The sequence below is a fragment of the Acipenser ruthenus genome, chromosome 55 (genome assembly GCF_902713425.1).
Source record: "Acipenser ruthenus chromosome 55, fAciRut3.2 maternal haplotype, whole genome shotgun sequence".
Classification (NCBI taxonomy): domain Eukaryota; kingdom Metazoa; phylum Chordata; class Actinopteri; order Acipenseriformes; family Acipenseridae; genus Acipenser; species Acipenser ruthenus.
In genome coordinates, this window is record NC_081243.1 from 4,655,845 (window position 1) to 4,663,344 (window position 7,500).

The following is a 7,500-nucleotide window of genomic DNA, read 5'->3' on the forward strand; positions in this document are numbered from 1 at the left end:
GAGGAGGGGGGCTTAATACTCGCCAACGCAACTTTCTTTATTTTTTGGCATTCTTATAGTGCTGCTTTTTTTTTTTTTTTTTTTTTTTTTAAATTCGCAGCACGAAAACTAGGATTCACATGTGTTTCACGTAACACTTTTTCAATACATTCATCTGGTCACAGTGTTTACCCCTACAGCAGGACCCGGCAATGCTTTTAATGGAATCGGCATTAAAAGCTGCCACGTCAGTGGAGAACTGCCCGAGTACTCTCGCTCTCATTTCAGACAAGGGGGTTTGAATTGCCTTCTAGCCGTTCTCGCTCACGCCGGGCGCCGTGGCGTGTGTCTGTAATCCCAGCTACAGGGGCAGGTTGAGGCTGGCGGATCGCTTGAGCACGAAAGCTCTGTGCTGCAACTGGCTGTGCCGATCGGGAGTCCGCACTTAGCACGGCATCGACATGGCATTTCTGGGGGAGCTTGTGAATGCCAGGTCGTCTAAGGAGGGGTGAACCGGCCCAGGTCGGGAACGGAGCAGGTCAAAACCCCCGTGTCGCTCCAGTATTGGGACTGCTCCTGTGAGCGGACGTTGCAGTGCCTCCTTTTTTTCTATTTATTTTTTGAAGTACTGTATCACGCGTCGGCCGCCGGATAAAACCGGCAGCTGGCTCGTTGGTCTAGGGGTATGGGGTATATATACAGAGTGATGCAGATATAACTGACTCTATTCACATTCCCATCGCGACATCATCTTAAACGCCTTAACTCTCAAATACCAATTTCCACTGCATGCAAACTTCAAGCCATCCTATTGATTTGATCAGGAGCAGTCTAAGAGTGTATTGTCTATTGCGTTGTGGGAGGACGCTTTGACTGAAATGTTGATAATCGTAGGACATTATTATTTGTGCCTGGAAGCTCAAATTGAATGAAATGGACTTTGAAAGTTGTATTAAGTGCCTTGATGAAGGGGGCAAATGAAGAAGTGCAAATCCAGGAACAAGAAGGTTGCAGGAATGGCCTGATGCTGGGAAGCTGGAAATTAACGTGACAGAGCAGAAGGAAGCAAGTTTTCTTCCAGGACAACCTTGTACTTGGCTTGATTCATGCCAAAGCTGCCCGATTCCAGCCTTGCTGAAGCACCCCCAGATCATCACCGATCCTCCACCACATTTCACAGTGGGTGCGAGACACTGTGGCTTGTAGGCCTCTCCAGGTCTCCGTCTAACCATTAGACGACCAGGTGTTGGGCAAAGCTGAAAATTGGACTCATCTGGGGGTGCTTCAGCAAGGCTGGAATCGGGCAGATTTGTCTTTGTGAAGGACGCATGAATCAAGCCAAGTACAAGGTTGTCCTGGAAGAAAACTTGCTTCCTTCTGCTCTGAAAATGTTCCCCAACTCTGAGGATTGGTTTTTCCAGCAGGACAGTGCTCCATGCCACACAGCCAGGTCAATCAAGGTGTGGATGGAGGACCACCAGATCAAGACCCTGTCATGGGCAGCCCAATCTCCAGACCTGAACCCCATTGAAAACCTCTGGAATGTGATCAAGAGGAAGATGGATGGACACAAGCTATCAAACAAAGCCGAGCTGCTTGAATTTTTGCGCCAGGAGTGGCATAAAGCCACCCAACATCAATGTGAAAGACTGGTGGAGAGCATGCCAAGACGCATGAAATCTGTGCTTGAAAATCAGGGTTATTCCAACAAGTATTGATTTCTGAACTCTTCCTAAGTTAAAACATTAGTATTGTGTTTTTTTAAAAATGAATATGAACTTATTTTCTTTGCATTATTCGAGGTCTGACAACACTGCATCTTTTTTGTTATTTTGACCAGTTGTCATTTTCTGCAAATAAATGCTCTAAATGACAATATTTTTATTTGGAATTTGGGAGAAATGTTGTCAGTAGTTTATAGAATAATACAAAAATGTTCATTTTACCCAAACACATACCTATAGATAGTAAAACCAGAGAAACTGATAATTATGCAGTGGTCTCTTAATTTTTTCCAGAGCTGTATATGCATCAGCACTGTGCTGTGGCTCGAGCTTGTTTGACGAGGCAGGCAATGCAAAAATGCCAAAACTTGCTTTTGCATTGTAGAACCTATTTAATTTAAATGAACGCTATGCCTTTAAGAACACAAGTGCCAATTGAGAACATATCGGCAGCTTGTTAAGTGTTAATTGTCTCCCCTTTGTACCAAACATATTTAAACCAAAGGAAATAGTAATGTATTACAGTGCCATTTTCTAATGTGATTAAGAAATGCAAAAAGCACCGTCCCTGGGTGGGCTTGAACCACCAACCTTTCGGTTAACAGCCGAACGCGCTAACCGATTGCGCCACAGAGACCAAACTGTTAAACCGCCAGCATATACGGGAGATACTGCACAACGTGATCGAGGGAGCAGAAACATAAACTAATGTTAACAGAAAAGAAATATAAAAAGAGAATTTCGACAAAAGCTGCCGGGAAGCACTGCCGCTGCTGATTGCTTGTTTCTACGCGCTTTGAAAAGGGAGTCTCGTCTTCCAGAATATCACTTACAATGTGGGCCATCAAAAATAAAAAATAAAGTTTCTATAGAAGATGATTTCAGCAAGCTAAAACACCACACGAACACTTGTCATGTGACACTTTCTATATTGGCTTGCTAGCTTGCAATTGGCTGCTGGTCCGCGGCGGTGCGGCACTGAGCGCTGGTTTATCATGTTACAGGTGTTATACACTGAGCGCTGGTTTAACATGTTACAGGTGTTATACACTGAGCGCTGGTTTATCATGTTACAGGTGTGATACACTGAGCGCTGGTTTATCATGTTACAGGTGTTATACACTGAGCGCTGGTTTATCATGTTACAGGTGTTATACACTGAGCGCTGGTTTAACATGTTACAGGTGTTATACACTGAGCGCTGGTTTATCATGTTACAGGTGTTATACACTGAGCGCTGGTTTATCATGTTACAGGTGTTATACACTGAGCGCTGGTTTATCATGTTACAGGTGTTATACACTGAGCGCTGGTTTAACATGTTACAGGTGTTATACACTGAGCGCTGGTTTATCATGTTACAGGTGTTATACACTGAGCGCTGGTTTATCATGTTACAGGTGTTACACACCAGCGCCAGTAGGCACTGAGCGCTTTTCACCTCCAGCGACAGTGTGTCACTGACGCTGGCATGCGTATCGGGTGAATAATGACGTTTTTATTTATGCCACTTTCTTACGGACAGTAGTCAGGGTGATGATACAAGACCAGAGCCAATAAACCTGTTATTTTCTTGTCCTTTCACTACCATATTCTATTGTGCTTGTTCAGAATACGCGTGAATCCTGAAAACATATTTAATGTTAATATTTAAACAAAGCCAGCAGCCACTTTATTGATCACTCTGTGGATAAACCGCTATTGGAATACAGATTCTTGTGTTAAAGATGTTAATAGACTTTCAATGTACACGTTTTAGAGCTAAGCGTTTGTTGAGGCAGTTCCAGTGTTTGCCTTTTGGACTTACTCTGGAAGGAATACAAAAAAAAAAAAACATTTGTTGAGAACCGCATTTGGGAGAAAACTTAACAGTTTCGAAACGCATTAGTAAAGGCATCGGATTCTATTATGGTGTTTCCGAGCTGTTGAACGTTTCGCTTGTTAGGGCGGGAGAGTCTGTTACAAAGAATTGCCACACTGTATGTATCTCCATAATGCGTTGGGACTAAATACGCCGATACATTAAAACTACTTGGAGAATGCGGGCATCGATCCTGCTACTTCTCGCATGCTAAGCGAGCGCTCGGAAAGATTGTTTCAAGGAAATCAACAGCTGATACCAACTCTTGTCAGCACTCAATACTATTTTAATTTCCATTTTAAATCAGACTAAAATAGTGTTCCTAACACAGATTGCATTTTTGTTGCATTGCCTGCCTCGTCAAACAAGCTCGAGCCACAGCACACAGCGCTGCTGCATCGGGACACAGAGGTGGATTTTAAAGCGACTGAAACTTCGAGCTGAGACTACTTTTTGAAGAAATTGAAAACATACCTCTCGTCGAAATATTTGCTATTTAGTTAATTAATTTATTTTTTGAATTTGCAATTGGCAGACTACATTGCCGAGACAATCTGAATTGCTCGTATCAAGCTGCGATGGAGCCTATGAGAATCGCTGGCATAAATCAAGGGGAATTAGCTCAAATGGTAGAGCGCTCGCTTAGCATGCGAGAAGTAGCGGGATCGATGCCCGCATTCTCCAAGTAGTTTTAATGTATCGGCGTATTTAGTCCCAACGCATTATGGAGATACATACAGTGTGGCAATTCTTTGTAACAGACTCGCCCGCCCTACATGTGCATTTTAAAGCAAAGTCTCCTAATTTGTAATATTCCCCAGACTGAAAAACTGCAGTGCGCCCTCCATCGTATGCCTTCCGAGAAGCAAAAATGGAATTTTTTATATATTTTTTAGCAATTGAAGAGTTTCTGTTAATTGAGAATAAATATAAATGGCTTGAAGTTTGCTTTAATTTGTAACGTGTTTGTAATGAAATATTAGTGGTTTTTTACCAATCATTGTTCTGTATACTAGCTACTGCTGCATGTCGAGGAGGTTGCTCCTCCGCTTCCCATTTGGTCTAGCGGTTAGGATTCCTGGTTTTCACCCAGGCGGCCCGGGTTCGACTCCCGGTATGGGAACATCTTTGTTATTGTCATTTTGTTACAGAACTGTGGTCATGTGTAAAGTGTTTTCATTATAATAATAAAGCTAGTTACTTGAAATGTATATATATATATATATATATATATATATATATATATATATATATATATATATATATATATATATACACACACACACACAGAATGATGCAATGTATTTGACTCTATTCACATCACCTCACATTTCACTGGTTGCCTACGAGGGCTTGAGAGGGGTGACGTAAAAGTGAGAGAAAGAGCAGTTTAGACACATAACATACAACAATCTGACACTCGCTCCCGACGGGTCAGGCAGCATCCTCTCGCTCCCGGGCGTTTAATAGAGCAAAACTCTGTCTTTCCAAAGAATTGTGTGGTTTGGTCTCCGAATGGAGGCGTGGGCTGAGGGCTGATTGCACAATGGTTAAACGAGGACTGCAGTCTTTGTTGAGTCTGCAAAGCTGTTGCTGTGACACGCCTTGTAATATGGAATATATTGAAACCGAATTGTCTGCTTGTGTAACACCTAGCCAATAAGGAGTAATTAAAACGTCACGCGAGCATTGGTGGTTCAGTGGTAGAATTCTCGCCTGCCACGCGGGAGGCCCGGGTTCGATTCCCGGCCAATGCAACCTTCTTTTTCTTTTTCACTTTATGTATACAATTACAGCAGCACGCACCTGCCTTCAATCAGTAAAAAAAAATCTCCCCGTCGGGGAATTGAACCCCGGTCTCCCGCGTGACAGGCGGGGATACTGACCACTATACTAACGAGGAAGGCACACGCTACCTGCCAATATGGCAACGCATTTAGTTGCAAAGCGACTAAGTCAAAACTGCCTGCTGAGCTTAATGTCGGTTTACGGATCGAAAACAGTATAGTACAAAACAAAACAAAAAAAAATTCGGGCTCGTCCGGGATTTGAACACGGGACCTCTCGCACCCAAAGCGAGAATCATACCCCTAGACCAACGAGCCAGCTGCCGGTTTTATCCGGCGGCCGACGCGTGATACAGTCTCTGGCAGCAAAATAAGTGCAGCATGACCAGAGTCCCGTTCCGTCTGCCGGTGCGGAATGCTGCTGGCACCTCAGAGGAGGGGGGCTTAATACTCGCCAACGCAACTTTCTTTATTTTTTGGCATTCTTATAGTGCTGCTTTTTTTTTTTTTTTTTTTTTTTTTAAATTCGCAGCACGAAAACTAGGATTCACATGTGTTTCACGTAACACTTTTTCAATACATTCATCTGGTCACAGTGTTTACCCCTACAGCAGGACCCGGCAATGCTTTTAATGGAATCGGCATTAAAAGCTGCCACGTCAGTGGAGAACTGCGCGAGTACTCTCGCTCTCATTTCAGACAAGGGGATTTGAATTGCCTTCTAGCCGTTCTCGCTCACGCCGGGCGCCGTGGCGTGTGTCTGTAATCCCAGCTACAGGGGCAGGTTGAGGCTGGCGGATCGCTTGAGCACGAAAGCTCTGTGCTGCAACTGGCTGTGCCGATCGGGAGTCCGCACTTAGCACGGCATCGACATGGCATTTCTGGGGGAGCTTGTGAATGCCAGGTCGTCTAAGGAGGGGTGAACCGGCCCAGGTCGGGAACGGAGCAGGTCAAAACCCCCGTGTCGCTCCAGTATTGGGACTGCTCCTGTGAGCGGACGTTGCAGTGCCTCCTTTTTTTCTATTTATTTTTTGAAGTACTGTATCACGCGTCGGCCGCCGGATAAAACCGGCAGCTGGCTCGTTGGTCTAGGGGTATGGGGTATATATACAGAGTGATGCAGATATAACTGACTCTATTCACATTCCCATCGCGACATCATCTTAAACGCCTTAACTCTCAAATACCAATTTCCACTGCATGCAAACTTCAAGCCATCCTATTGATTTGATCAGGAGCAGTCTAAGAGTGTATTGTCTATTGCGTTGTGGGAGGACGCTTTGACTGAAATGTTGATAATCGTAGGACATTATTATTTGTGCCTGGAAGCTCAAATTGAATGAAATGGACTTTGAAAGTTGTATTAAGTGCCTTGATGAAGGGGGCAAATGAAGAAGTGCAAATCCAGGAACAAGAAGGTTGCAGGAATGGCCTGATGCTGGGAAGCTGGAAATTAACGTGACAGAGCAGAAGGAAGCAAGTTTTCTTCCAGGACAACCTTGTACTTGGCTTGATTCATGCCAAAGCTGCCCGATTCCAGCCTTGCTGAAGCACCCCCAGATCATCACCGATCCTCCACCACATTTCACAGTGGGTGCGAGACACTGTGGCTTGTAGGCCTCTCCAGGTCTCCGTCTAACCATTAGACGACCAGGTGTTGGGCAAAGCTGAAAATTGGACTCATCTGGGGGTGCTTCAGCAAGGCTGGAATCGGGCAGATTTGTCTTTGTGAAGGACGCATGAATCAAGCCAAGTACAAGGTTGTCCTGGAAGAAAACTTGCTTCCTTCTGCTCTGAAAATGTTCCCCAACTCTGAGGATTGGTTTTTCCAGCAGGACAGTGCTCCATGCCACACAGCCAGGTCAATCAAGGTGTGGATGGAGGACCACCAGATCAAGACCCTGTCATGGGCAGCCCAATCTCCAGACCTGAACCCCATTGAAAACCTCTGGAATGTGATCAAGAGGAAGATGGATGGACACAAGCTATCAAACAAAGCCGAGCTGCTTGAATTTTTGCGCCAGGAGTGGCATAAAGCCACCCAACATCAATGTGAAAGACTGGTGGAGAGCATGCCAAGACGCATGAAATCTGTGCTTGAAAATCAGGGTTATTCCAACAAGTATTGATTTCTGAACTCTTCCTAAGT

General features: G+C 44.5%; 5 non-coding genes across 5 annotated transcripts; 2 read left to right on the top strand and 3 right to left on the bottom strand.

The window, feature by feature from the left end:
- Positions 1 to 2,266: 2,266 nt before the first annotated feature.
- trnan-guu (transfer RNA asparagine (anticodon GUU)) lies at positions 2,267 to 2,340 on the bottom strand. Its single transcript has one exon. It is a non-coding gene; the product is annotated as a tRNA-Asn (tRNA).
- A 2,275-nt stretch (positions 2,341 to 4,615) lies between these two features.
- Positions 4,616 to 4,687, top strand: trnae-uuc (transfer RNA glutamic acid (anticodon UUC)). The gene has a single exon. It is a non-coding gene; the product is annotated as a tRNA-Glu (tRNA).
- A 563-nt stretch (positions 4,688 to 5,250) lies between these two features.
- Positions 5,251 to 5,321, top strand: trnag-gcc (transfer RNA glycine (anticodon GCC)). The gene has a single exon. It is a non-coding gene; the product is annotated as a tRNA-Gly (tRNA).
- Positions 5,322 to 5,395: 74 nt separating this feature from the next.
- trnad-guc (transfer RNA aspartic acid (anticodon GUC)) lies at positions 5,396 to 5,467 on the bottom strand. The gene has a single exon. It is a non-coding gene; the product is annotated as a tRNA-Asp (tRNA).
- A 130-nt stretch (positions 5,468 to 5,597) lies between these two features.
- trnap-ugg (transfer RNA proline (anticodon UGG)) lies at positions 5,598 to 5,669 on the bottom strand. Its single transcript has one exon. It is a non-coding gene; the product is annotated as a tRNA-Pro (tRNA).
- Between the last annotated feature and the right edge of the window lie 1,831 nt (positions 5,670 to 7,500).